At 44.5% G+C, this 13,964-nt stretch overlaps 1 protein-coding gene across 1 annotated transcript in view; it reads right to left on the bottom strand.

Moving 5' to 3' along the window:
* The window catches only part of ISYNA1 (inositol-3-phosphate synthase 1), a 38,840-nt gene extending 29,757 nt beyond the window's left edge, over positions 1–9,083 (bottom strand). Inside the window, exon 1 of the mRNA XM_018557490.1 lies at positions 9,047–9,083. The gene's annotated coding sequence lies outside the window, so the exon portion shown is untranslated. The remainder of the gene's footprint in view (positions 1–9,046) is intronic.
* Positions 9,084–13,964: the final 4,881 nt, after the last annotated feature.

Consider the following 13,964-nt stretch of genomic DNA (forward strand, 5'->3'; position numbering starts at 1 on the left):
CAAGGGGATTTTCTATGTAACTACATACCACAACCTCGTGCCAAGCGTAGCACAGTCTCATTCACCTCTATGGACAAAAATATTACAAAATAATTTTTGCCTTTCTCTGGATCGGTTTAGGCTTTTCTTTTCTCCCCTCCATATCTCTAGGTTGAACTCGATGGGTGCATGTCTTTTTTCAACCTAACTATGCAACTATGTAAATCCAAAAGATACATATTTACTCTCTGGTGCAAAAATTAGTAAGAAATTAGGTGAGAAATGGCAATTAGCAAAACTTTGTGTGAAAACCAAATATTTGTTTTTAGTGGCTCTTCAATGATTTGAATGAGAATAATAATAATAATATTGCTAGGTACAGATATGAGTGATTCCGGGACGCACGATCATGCATAATTGCACACAGCAATTGCTAAAAAAAAAAAAAAAACTTTTTTGCGACACATGGCTTTTTTTTCATGATCAGTTGCATAGGCGGTATCGCGGCGGGAAACAACGTGATCTGCCCGGCACGACTGGGGAAGCCATTAGAAAATAATGGCACCCCCAGCGCAATCAGCAGTGGTGGACGATTCCGTGACCGTGTGGCCACCCGCCCGGTTTTGTGCACGATTGCAGTCGCGGATCGCCCAGGTGTGAACCTAGCCTAAATGATTTTACACTTCTGCCGTGCCTGCAATTTCTGATTTATTAGCGAGATTTAAATCCTGGCAGAGTTCATTTAGGAGGTGGAGTAGATTCTACTGCAGCAGCTGGCAAAGTGATTTTTACCTTGAAAAAGAGAGGTAACAAAGCCTGAGATCCCAGGAGAGAGCAATTAGGCTCCATTCACACATAGTGGTAGCATTGCGGAACGAAACTGCGCTAACATTAACATACGCTTGGATCCCGCACGTTTGGGGCTATTACTACCATAAAATCACGCTTGGACTATTTTTCGGGACACGCGGTTCCGTACCCCAATAGTCTAAACAATGCACATTGCAATGCATTGTTTTTTACGTTTGTCACGGTTCCACGCGTATTCATATGGCGGGAAAACCGCTCATGTGTAAATGGAGCCCTGGAGGTGGAGCAGATTCTACTGGGGGAACATTGCCACAGATGTCCTAGAAAGCACGATTTACCCTAAAGGTAAAATTGTCTGGAGAGTGATATTTTAGTTTTAGGTGGAGGGTGTTTATCATTGAAGGTTCAGTAAATACAAGAAAGAATACTCGATTTCGACACAGAATGTTTTGCCAATTCTAGCACTGCACACCAGTTACTAATCTTGCACCAGAGACTTTATACATACATACATACATACATATCCAAAGTAGGTATAGGGAAACTCACGGGTCTTGCAGCGGAGAGAAGAAGTCAAAGCATCAGCATTTTAATGTCAACATTTCAAAGGAACGGAGTACATCTGACAGGGTTGATACAGATGGGCTGAGCTCTCCGTTCCATGATCCGCGAGTGTCTCTAGACCTACTTTGGATTTGAATGGAGATTTTTGTGGATGAGCACCCAGAAAGTTACCTCATAAATATCAAATATTGTGTGACTTACCCTTGGGACTATATCATTTTTTTTTTACAATAATAATTTTGCATTGAGTTTGAACATCATACTGGTTTATATAATTTAATGATTTGTCATATGCATTTTTTGTTATCACTAGTGGTGGTGAGTCCCCGTTCATACCCAGGCGTCAGTGTTTCAGCACGTTTTACACACGGTTCACTTTGCGCACTTTCCCCTAAATAGATGCACGTTTTGGACGGGTTTCTGCATATGGTGTATTGAGTGCTGTCCCATGAAAACAAGTCCTGTCCATGACATAATAAACTCATACACATTAGCCAAAGTGTTAACAACATCAACCTTTCAGCAGTTGTGGAACTACAAGTCCTGTGATGCATAAATGTCTGTACACCAAGAAAAGAAACATGAATGACACGCAGAGGTAGCTGCATACTGGGATTTGTAGTTCCACAACACGGAGATCTGCAGCTGCACAGACCTACAATAGCCACACAAGCAAACAGAAACATAAGCTACAACAGTATCACAACAAACTTTAGATACACCACATGTCACATGCACATGTTGTACCTTTGCTGTTCTTCAGGGATGGAGGGAAAGATTCCCATTCTGGCAAAATCTGGCAAGCAATTTGCATCCAAGCCTGCCTCCTCCTTCCTCTGTTTCTGTAAAGGGGGTTGCGCAGGTCATACTGGCATGGTTGTGCCTATATTAGACTTATAAATGCCTCAGAATCAAAATTTTGCAGACATGAATCAGCCATTTTGTTTCCTAGTGTGCTTTGCATGTGGTCTTCCACAAAGTATATGCGCCCTAAAAAAACGCACATTTTTGCACGAAAACACTCAAAAACCCAAACGCCCGTTTTCGTTGCATTTTCCATTGAAATCTATAGAGCACAAACGTGCTGGATCGGCCTGAAAGAAGCTCATGCACCTTTTCCAGCATTCAGCGTTTTTACAGCTTGATGCTAAACTCTCAGGTGTAAAAAGGGGCCATAGAAATTAATAGGAATTCTTGTGTTGCGAGTTTGGACGCTTAAAAAGGAGAATTATGAGGAGTGATTTTCACTCAGCCTCATAATCTGAGACGACTAGTGACAATGAGACTGTCACAGGTCGGCTCAGTAGATCGGGAAGTGAGCGAACACATACCGCCGCTCGCTCCCTTCTCGATCTATCCCTGCAGCGAGCCATGACTGTCACTTACGGTTCCCTGCAGGGATCCCCCCCTCCCCTGTCCGATCCTCCAGCGCTGACTGGCGGAACGGACGGGGGAGGGGGCAGGTACAGCTGGCTCTGCCTCTAGATAGGAAGAGGCAGCTTCACTCACGCAGCTGGGTGGATCCAGACAGAATTGTCGGTATCCGTTCCGGTGTCTCAGTGTACCAACTGAGCTTTGGGTGACGGGAGGAAGCTACTTTGTGTCCTCCCATTACCCTTAGGAGATCTATGGGGAAAAGCCCTGAACCCATAGTTCTCCTTTAAGCTTTCAGCGTCAAAACGCCCAGGTGTGAACAGGGAATTTGGGTTGTGTTGATTTACTTATATAGAAAAGTGCTGCATTATTTATATGTTAAAAAAAGAACAATATTCCTTCCCCCAGTTCAGACCCATTCCTGGCCCTGCCAAAAAAGTGGACTATCTACTAGGAGAGATGTCCACACTGTGGGGTTCATTATCCAGCTTTATGTAGAAGAAAGCATAGTACCGTATATACTCGAGTATAAGCCGAGATTTTCAGCCCATTTTTTTTGCTGAAAAGCTTATACTCGAAGCCTTTACAGCCAGTATTGTAAGGGCTAGTTTTTATGATTTATCCTTTTTTTTGCTTAATAAAAAGTGATACAACAATAGGAAAGGTTAGAAGAAAGATGCGCGTTGGAGAATTGATGACGAGTGATTTCTGCAGCCTGAAGATACATATACTATATATACTGCTCTCAAGGCTCTACAATCCCTGACTAAGCCAGAAATAAAAAGCAAGCTGAACTCAGCCATAGAGCAGTTTCCGCTGCATTTATTATATACTTTGCATATCAGTGGTGTATATAGAACAAGAATGCCCTAATGACAATTCAATGACAAGAGTGAAGCAACTGACAAGTTATTTTTCATGATTTAACTAGGTACATCAGACAATTATCTGGCTTAGGAATGTACTTTCCTCTAGAACATTTTATTAAATAATACAGCTTTCTGGTTAACTCAGATCATATCTTCATAGAAATGATATAGGGACGGATTTGTATTAAAATTCCTTCAGTAAGGCTTGGTTCCCACCTGGGCATTTTACAGCGCATTCCTACGCGCTGTAAAACGCTCAACATGTGAAAACCAATAATTGCCTATGGGCATGGTTCCCACCTGGGCGTATTACAGCGCGTAGGAACGCGCTGTAAAACGCCCTACGCGCAAAGAAGTAGAGGAGCTTCTTTGGGGCATATTTGCCGTGCGTATCCATTAGCATACAGCCGGATAGCCCTCGGAAAGGCGCGTTTCTTTTACCACAAATCGCGGTAAAACCGCGTGGCACGAAACGCCCAGGTGTAAACACAGCCTTAACGTTATCACTTTTAGAGCATAAGAAGGCCAGGGTACAGAAGGTCTTGAGCAAGTTCTCCCAAGAAACAGATGGCGACACCACCAAAACCAGTACAGTTTAATTGGTTTCTTTTAAGTTTAACAGGAGAAAACATCCAATTCGTTTCGGGGATCCACAAAATTCCTCATCAGGGCTTGTAGATTGCTTTGTTAATAAGGTCCTTTCAGAAGAGTATGGACTAGAGTTAAACATGTTGTGATAATAAATATATGTGTTACATAAGTGTCTGCAGATGAGACCGTATTTTCTTTAAAAAAGGTAATTCCACCTTTGGAAAGAAATAATGAACCCAAACTGCTTCATAAAAGAAAAAATACAAATGTGCATGTATTATTTTTTTGCATTGGAGCCAGTGAAGCAATAAAACTGATCAGTAGATCACAGGTGTAATGCTCTGGTTCCTGCAGAGTGTCCCTCCCGTCCATGTCGGTACCACAGTACTGACATTTAGTAACATGGATGGGAGAATGTGTCGATGGACTGCAAGTGCGGTGCCACATTGAAACTACAAGTCTCTTTTCCACACTGGTGAATGGGATGTGTAGTCTCTGTATTCACAGATCCTGTTAAAGGGTGTCATTGCAAATTTCAACAGTGGCAGCCTGCAGGGTAAAGAACCCCATGATTTAGGTAAGTGGGGGCTTGGCAGGGGGGGGGGGTCTGACCATGAAATATGGGTGTAACATGAAACATGGTAAGCCTTTAAAAAATACCATTTTATCTGCAGACACTTTAATATACGCGTTACATATTGTAATCTTTATCATAAATATATCTACATGGGGCTCTACTGGTTTTGGTGGTACCCCCGTCTGTTTCTTGGTTGAGTTTGCACAAGACCCTCTCCTTTTGTTTTGGGAGTCCCTTTGTCTGTGTGGGAGCAGCTCAAAGAAGAACGTCCCAATGTGGGATAGAAGCAAGTGTCTTTATCAGAGAAGGAACATATTTTCACTATGGATCTACTTTATTTTAACCACTTCCTGTTGGCCTGATACCTGCATGCAGAAACATTGGGTGGGCTTGAACGCCTGGCCTCCGCATATGTGTATCCACTGCTCTTTGTGCTTTACTGCACGCTCCCAGCATAGTGACCAAGCTGTCATGGTTTGTGTTTGAGTACATACAGGGTGCATCCAAGATTTTACATCCATTATTCTGATTCCAATGGTTGTAACAGAATATAGCCCTTTCTGAGACCTCTTTACCTGGCCTGTATGTAGCAGATACAATCACTGCAGACATCAAATAGTTGAACTCAAATACTTTACATCCACGATGATCTTTATTGCATGCAGCAGGATTCTGGCAAACAATATGTGTTGTAGATGGTTGTATTCGAAGGTCATAAAGAAATATTTCTAACCTCATGTCTGGCCTAACGATGGCAGAATCTCACACTGAGGAACTGAGGAAGGAGGAGTAATGTAATACACACAATGGGGGGGGCGGGGGGGGGGATTTATCAAAACTGGAGCAGACAGAATCATGGCAACCAAACAGCGTCTATCTTGAGTTTGTTCAGTAAAGCTTTGAAAATGAAAGAAGCCGACTGGTTGCCGTGGGCAACTTCTCCAGTTTTGATAAATTCCCCTCATGACCACAAGGTGGCAGCATAACAGAATACTAAATATGCAATGCAACTAAATTGCTCATTAAACGGCTGGAAGCAGCACACCTGTGCACATGCACAGGTTTGCACAGTTTGAGCATATACCCACCACCAACAGTCACTGACATTAATGTGAGGCTTTATGCTGCACCTGAAGCTCTGTCAGTGGAAATACACTGACAACTATAGTGTACAGGGGCTGGCGTCTGTATGCAAGAGCCCTAAGGCAACAGAGAACTTGGAAAGTGGATTCATAGCGGCTACAGCAAGCATCGTTAAAAGAGATGAAGAGATTTTCCAGGCATTTGTTCTGATATCATTATTGGAAGCGAGCCTGCATCATCCCTGGTTCCTCCTTTACTTCTGGTGATGGGCTGTGTCTTTGTATTACATTATTTTGCGTCAATGGCAGTTTGAAAGTATAAAGAACACTGAAGTCAGCTGATGTTCTGTAAATGAGTAACTTTACTTCATCTAATTACACGGGATAAAAGGTTCTCAGTTTATCCTGTGGCTCCTTCTTGGCACATTTGTGCACTCATCCGGTGGTGGAACAACTGAAGATAGGGATTACGCATTGGGGACCACAACATGAAACCAAACTGACCATATTACTTTGAAGTTCATCAGATTTCCTTAAAGGAGAACTATGGAGGTGAGTGCTTTTCACTCACCTCATAGTTTTAGCAGACCTGAGACTGTCACAGGTCGGCTTAGTAGATCGAGAAGTGAGCGAACACATACCAGCGTTCACGCACATCTCGATCCTGTCACAGCTCTCTGCCGTGACAGGGGAGAGACTGGATTCCCCCCTCCGATAGCGCTGACTGGCGGATCGGATGGGGGAGGGGGCGGGTACAGCTGGCTCTGCCTCTAGATAGGCAGAGCCAGCTGTCACTCACGCAGCTGGGCGGATCCAGACATAATTGTCGGGATCTGCTTCAGCGTCTCAGTATTACGCGAGCTGTAGCTCCCGGTATACTGAGCTTAGGGTGACGGAAGGACGCTAGTTTGTGTCCTCCCGTTACCCTAAGGAGAACTATGGGGAAAAGCCTTAACCCCATAGTTCTCCTTTAAGCTGGTCATACACGGTTATATTTTGTTCCTTCAACCTCAATGACAAAAATATTAACAGATTCTTCCATCCACGTTAACCAGTGTGGGTGGACGAACCTCTCGCTTTGTATTCTGACATCTACAGGTGTGCCACTCTCAGAATACCTGAACAGTGATGGCAGCTGACAGCTCTACTGATCTAAGGACACCGGATAGAAGGCTGCCAACAGGGCCACCCATTGATGGCATTTTGGCTGGTTCATCAAGAAATGTGTAGAGTGCAAGACCAGCTTTAGTTTTTCTTCTCTAAACTGCTAGACTGATTTCTGCATTGATTCTTTGGGTAGCTGCTCATCACTGCACTTTTGCTGCCCCAAGTATTAGTGACAGGATCACTTCCATTTTAGAGAGTCGGCTTCGGTCTCTGTAATAGAAGCGACAGCTGACCTATCTCTTCAATATACTGAATGCTGCCACCGCCCCTACATGTTTGCTGGTCTCATCTGGGTCCTGGGGGAGCCAAATGGTGGGGAGATGACAAACTTTCTGTTTTTCAATCTCTCATGTGATCAATAAACTTGGAAGCACTCAGCTCTGAGCACTTTCAGGTTCATGGCTGTCAGGTCATTGTGTATTCAATCAGCTTGAACGGTGTGCAGAGAAGGCATTAGAGGCTAACAGACCCCTGATGTCCCCCTAAAGAAATCCTGCCACCAAAAAATTGCTCTCACATAAGGCTTGTCAGCCCCCTTGTAGTAGTAATGAAGGGAAGTAAAAACAAACAAATGTAAGATACCGTACATTACAACAAATTAAAAACATGTTTAAAGCCCCTCCCCATATACAAATGCACATGTAAAGGGGTCAAGCTGAGTTGATGAGCTGCGAAGATTTTAAAGCATCGCCCGATGACAATTTCAAAATGTACGTTTTGACATCTCTTTACGGGACTAACCTTGTATATTTTACAGAAGATTTGGAGAGTTTATGGCTTGTGTGCACTAAATTTTTTTACTGAACATATAGATCTTGATGAACAGTTGAACAGAAAAAAGAAAAGAAAAACAAAAATTAGCAACTACCCCTAGTTTATTCTAAAGGTCTTCTGCTTTCAGAAAATATATACTATTTTGGGGTTTATGGGCATTTTCATGTAGAAAGCTCAAATCTGCATTGAAGCACGAATGCAAAAAATGACAAAAAGTTTTTTAAAAAAAGCTCTGGCAGCAAAAGCGTTAAATTACTCCACAGTGTCTGCGTGTGAAGCTGTTCCCAGCATTATTCAAGTGAATTACACGAATACGGTATATCGAGAGGATTAGGAGGTACCTGCAGACAAATGCGAGAACAGAGAAATTCTAGGCAGCATTAAAAGGGGAACTCCACCTATGCACAAAGTTAACCCTGGCCATGCAAGGGTTAACTGCTCATCTTGGGGCCGGAATAAAGAAGATATACTCACCGGATCCTCTATCCTGTGGTGGTGACCACTCACCTCTCTTCCCCTTCCACTCTGGCTGTGGCATGTCCCTCTGCATTCGCTAGGGCTGTAACTAACGATTATTTCCATTAAATCGATTATGTATTCGATTAAATCGGATAAAAAAATACCTTTTCGTTCAAATAAAATACACACATGGAGTTTTACAAACAAAGTTTGCTACAAAATAAAACTGCATGCACAATTTTTATTTGCCAGGTGCTTCCATTCAAAGTCTATGGGGCCATAAACGCACAATTCTGCTCCCGTACGTCACATGTCTTGCACATACAAAAAAGCTTCTAATTGTCCTGGCTACGCTTAGGTGTGAATGGTGCTTTAGTGAGGGGCTCATGCGAGCCATGAGATAACACGCATGCACAGACTTGCTCCAGGTCCCAAATACCAGAAACTGACAACACATCTGCACAGGTGATGGCAGTGTGGAAGCAGAGTGCAGCAAGGAGAACTTTGGTTAACGCTGGAGTACATGGACTAATACATATTTCTATCATGATACAAAAAACATTATTAGAAGGAATTTGGTTGAACCTATAGAAGGGCGCAGTTCCTCTTTAATGATGACGACACGGGAAAGGGGAGGAGCCTCCGACAGCTACCGAGAAATGAATGAATGTGCGCCACACCGAGCAGGGATAGATTGTCCTATTGTCCCCATCACACAGATCTCTCCATATAACCGAACACGTGATATGTATGTAGTGTGCTCTCAGTCATACAGACGTCTCACAGAGCCGGTCACTTACCCGTCCTTGCAGGAGATGTCAGCAGAGGAAGATGCCGGTTGAGCTTTCCTGTAAGACGATCTCCGGAGTAAGCTTCATATCAGCTTCCTATTCCCCTCCCCAACACATCTCTCCACTGTGCGGCCACGCCTCTTTCCCCCGCCCCCTCTTATACAAAGCCCCGAGCTGTAAGGAGAGTTCACGTGTACGGAGCTGACGGGGAGAAGATGAGTCACCTGATGCGGCTCTAAGAATGGCAGTAGGACAAAGGTGATTCTGCCAGCCAGTTCTCTCACTGATGACTGCACAATTCAGCTGATTGTTGTTGGGCCATTCCCTGTGCTTCCATTCACACCATCTCCCTTCGTACTTCTCTATTACCATAGCCACTCTCCTCCACACTTTGTCTATCTCAGCACTCCAGATGTTGTGGAACTACAAGTCCCATGAGGCATTGCAAGACCAGAGGCATACTGGGATTTGTAGTTCCACAGGTGGAGTGCCCAGTTTGCGTACCCCTGGTCTATTACCTGCACTTCAGTTCAAGTTTTCTGTTTGCTCCCCACTCTTGACATTCTCTTCCATGTTTACACTTCCTTGCTATACTCGCCTTTGTAGCCATTGTTCTCAACTTCCAGTGTTGCTAGGTTTATTGTGTAGCACAGGGATAGGCATCCTGAGCACTCCTGCTGTAGTGAAACTGCAAATCCCATCATGCCTCTTGGAGTCATGCCTGTGGCTGTCAGAGTCTTTCATTGCCTCATGGGACTTGTAGTACAGCTGGAGGGCCAAAGTTGCCTGCCTCTTGTGTAGCACATCTCCACTTCCAGCAAAGCTCCTCTCCGTTCAGGGTCACAGAAAAAGAAGTGGGGATTGTCACCCTTCACTGCCTCACATTACTTGTATCTATAAGACTGCAGTCTGAGTGTAAGCATAACAGGAGATTTTGGAGCATTTGTGTGTTTCTGCATGTTTGTTCGGGCATATTCTGGCTTGAAGGTTTTTGTTTTAGGCAATGGAAAGCTAGGTACTAGGAGAAGGGGATGTTTGCTTAGCCTTGAGAAACACTCATTTTCAGTTGCCATGAGCTTAGTGGGAAGCTGACCTACACTATATTACCAAAAGTATTGGGACGCCTGCCTTAACACGCACATGAACTTTAATGGCATCCCAGTCTTAGTCTGTAGGGTTAAATATTGAGTTGGCCCACCCTTTGCAGCTATGACAGCTTCAACTCTTCTGGGAAGGCGTCCACAAGGTTTAGGATTGTGTCTATGGGAATGTTTGACCATTCTTCCAGAAGCGCATTTGTGAGGTGAGGTACTGATGATGGCCCGGCTCACATTCTCCGCTCTAATTCATCCCAAAGATGTTCTATCAGGTTGAGATCAGGACTCTGTGCGGGCCAGTCAAGTTCCTCCACCCCAAACTCGCTCATCCATGTCTTTATGGACCTTGCTTTGTGCACTGGTGAGCAGTCATGTTGGAACAGGAAGGGGCCATCCCCAAACTGTTCCCACAAAGTTGGGAGCATGAAATTGTCCAAAATGTCTTGGTATGCTGATGCCTTAAGAGTTCCCTTCACTGTAACTAAGGGGCCAAGCCCAACCACTGAAAAACAACCCCACACCATAATCCCCCCGCCACTAAACTGTACACTTGGCACAATGCAGTCCGGCAAGTACCGTTCTCCTGGCAACCCAGACACGTTCATGGGATTGCCAGACACAAAAGCGTGATTCGTCACTACAGAGAACACGTCTCCACTTCTCTAGAGTCCAGTGGCGGCGTGCTTTACACCACTGCATCCGACGCTTTGCATTGCACTTGGTGATGTAAGGCTTGGATGCAGCTTCTCGCCCATGGAAGCCCATTCTATGAAACTCTCTACACACTGTTGTTGTGCTAATCTGAAGGCCACATGAAGTTTGGAGGTCTGTAGCTATTGACTCTGCAGAGAGTTGGCGACTTCTGCGCACTGTGCGCTTTAGCATGCGCTGACCCCGCTCTGTCATTTTACGTGGCCAACTATTTCTTGGCTAATGATTTGGAGGGGTGTCCCAATACTTTTGGTAATATAGTGTATGTTGCTAAGAGCAGATTTTGTCTGCTCCAGTTTTGATGGATCCCCCCACAGTGTTTTGTTTCAATGAATACTAGGCGTTCTCTGATTGGATGAGAGCTGGTGATGTCATGATCTGCCCCTCCATCCAATTTAGATTGCCTAGTATTCATAAAAAAAAATACTAGACATTCTTTGACTGCTGTGCCAAGTGAGTGACCCCTGTGTTTTCAGAACAGAGGGGAAGCCACTCAGCTCTGCACCATACATGACCCAGAAGATCACTGTAAAGCACTGTAGTAGCTCCTGCCTCTACAAAGCTTTATGGGATCCCCAGCTGCCAATAAGATATGGCATTTGCATACCTACATTGGGACAAGCTGGACCAGTGTAAGTATACATCAGGAGTGGAACTCCCGCCGGTGCGGCAGCACCTGGGCCTGGGGGGCCCAGCAGACCCAGGCACCAGACCAGTGGCAAGGTAGGGAAAGAGATGGTGGGGGGGGGTGGCACGGCAGTGAGGCAGAGCAGCCTTCAAGCACATGGTGAGGCTGCGCTGGGGCCTCGGCCGGGAGGACCCAGCAGCTTCCTGATTACACAGCCCGCCACCTCTCAGCTACACGATGTTCCTGCCGCGGAGGAGGAGGTGAGGTGAACCTTTTATTTTCTGTTTGTGCCCAAGTTCTGTGACAGGTTTTTTGTAGTCCTCTATAACTGATGGAATTATTCTGCGTTTCTGTAGAGTATTGCTGGAAGTTGTGGTCCCCTATAGCCAGTACTATTCTGCGTTTCTGTAGAGAGTATTGCTGGAAGTTGTAGTCCCCTCTATAGCCGTTAACGTTCTGTGTTTCTGTAGAGAGTAACGCTGGAAGTTGTAGTCCCCTCTATAGCCGTTAACATTCTGTGTTTCTGTAGAGAGTAATGCTGGAAGTTGTAGTCCCCTATATCCATTACCATTCTGTATAAAGTATTGCTGGGAGTTGTAGTCCTCTATACAGAAATGCAGAATGGTAACGGCTATTTTGTTTCGGTTAATTGGCTCCTGTCTAAATTGACCCTTGTATGTATGTGCGATAGGGACCTTAGATTGTAAGCTACTTGAGGGCAGGGACTGATGTGAATGTGTACTATGTAAAATGCTGTGTAAATTGTCAGCGCTAATAGCAATAATAATATTTATACCTGGAGTTCAGCTTTAACATACTTTATAGTATATACAAATGTTAGGAATTTGGGCTGGTCTGTTTGTCGGCTTTCTTTATTTTCCTTCCAGGGTGAAGTCGGCCCGAAGTTCCTGGGGAGAAGCAGAGAGAGGATGAGGTTGTGCAGGTACAGCTGGTAACTGCATTGGTGATTGACATTTTAGCGGGGAAAGTCGACAGCCAATAATGAAATACTTTTTACACTGAGCCATCAGTAAAGCTGGATATACACTAGATCTTCGTTCAAAATAAAAAATTGCCCCAGAACAATTGGTAAGGTCATCGGAGACTTGTAGAATGTTCTTCCAAATTTCATTTGATTTTAACATTCGGTTCTAGAATGAATGAAGTTTCCCTGAACAAAAAACACATTCACTATTAGAATTTTGTTCATTTAAGAAACATTCTCCATCCTGCTCCTTGCTTTTTGCTGTCACTATGGTCAAAATCGATTGTTGATTTTGACACCATGAACTATTAGAAAATCGAATGGATGTTCCAAAATTGCATTTTTTCCCCCCAATCTTTTATTAACATTTTTCAAAGAAAATATAACAAGAATACAGTCATCACCAGGGCTTGAAAAATGTGATAGTGTCTCACCAGTCAGCATGACCGGAGTATAGCCTTGCAATTTATGTTAAAAAAGTTTGGGGACAGATAGAGCTTTCTTTTGGAGGTATATAATCACCACGGGGGGTATTTTTATTTTACTATATAATTTAAAAAGTACCATAAATGTAAAAAAAAGCAAACAAGTTTCCCTACGTTAGGTTATAAAACATTTATTCTTACCCATATTTTTAGTAGAACATAAAAGTCAGGGTCACGTCGGGTAAATAGACACCAAACATGTCAAGCCTTAAATTGCGTGCGTCCGCAAAAAAAAAAATCGCAAACTACGCCCATAGGTGACGATTAAAACATTTTTACTGTTCATCAGTTTAGTGTTATCAGTGATTAAAGGAGAACTATGCGGTTAGGGATTTTCCCCATAGTTTTCTTTAGGGTAACGGCAGGACACAAATTAGCATCCTCCCATCACCCCAAGCTCAGTATACCGCAAGCTGCAGCTCGCGGTATACTGAGACACCGCAGCTGAAGCGGATCCCGACAATTATGTCTGGATCCGCCCAGCTGCGTGAGTGACAGCTGGCTCTGCCTATCTAGAGGCAGAGCCAGCTGTACCTGCCCCCTCCCCCGTCCGTTCCGCCAGTCAGCGCTGGCGGATTGGAGTGGGGAGGGGGGAATCCAGCCCCTCCCCTGTCACGGCTCTGTGCCGTGACAGGATCGAGAAGTGAGCGAACACCGGTATGTGTTCGCTCACTTCGCGATCTACTGAGCCGACCTGTGGCAGTCTCATTGTCACAGGTCGGCTAGAACTATGAGGTGAGTGAAAAGCACTCACCTCATAGTTCTCCTTTAGGCTGGGTTCCCACCTAGGCGTTCGAAATATGCGTGTATGACGCGCGTTTTGCGGTGCATGTTTTAACCGCGATTTGCAGCCCACAAAACGCGCGTCAAACGCGCGTTTACGAGGGCTATCCGGCTGTATCCTAATGGATACGCGCGGAAATACGCCCCAAAGAAGCTCCTGTACTTCTTTGGGCATAGGGCGTTTTTCAGCACGTTCCGACACGCTGAAATACGCCCAAGTGAGAACCATGCCCATAGG

This window comes from Nanorana parkeri, unplaced genomic scaffold, assembly GCF_000935625.1.
Source record: "Nanorana parkeri isolate BGI_ZX_2015 unplaced genomic scaffold, ASM93562v1 scaffold286, whole genome shotgun sequence".
Classification (NCBI taxonomy): domain Eukaryota; kingdom Metazoa; phylum Chordata; class Amphibia; order Anura; family Dicroglossidae; genus Nanorana; species Nanorana parkeri.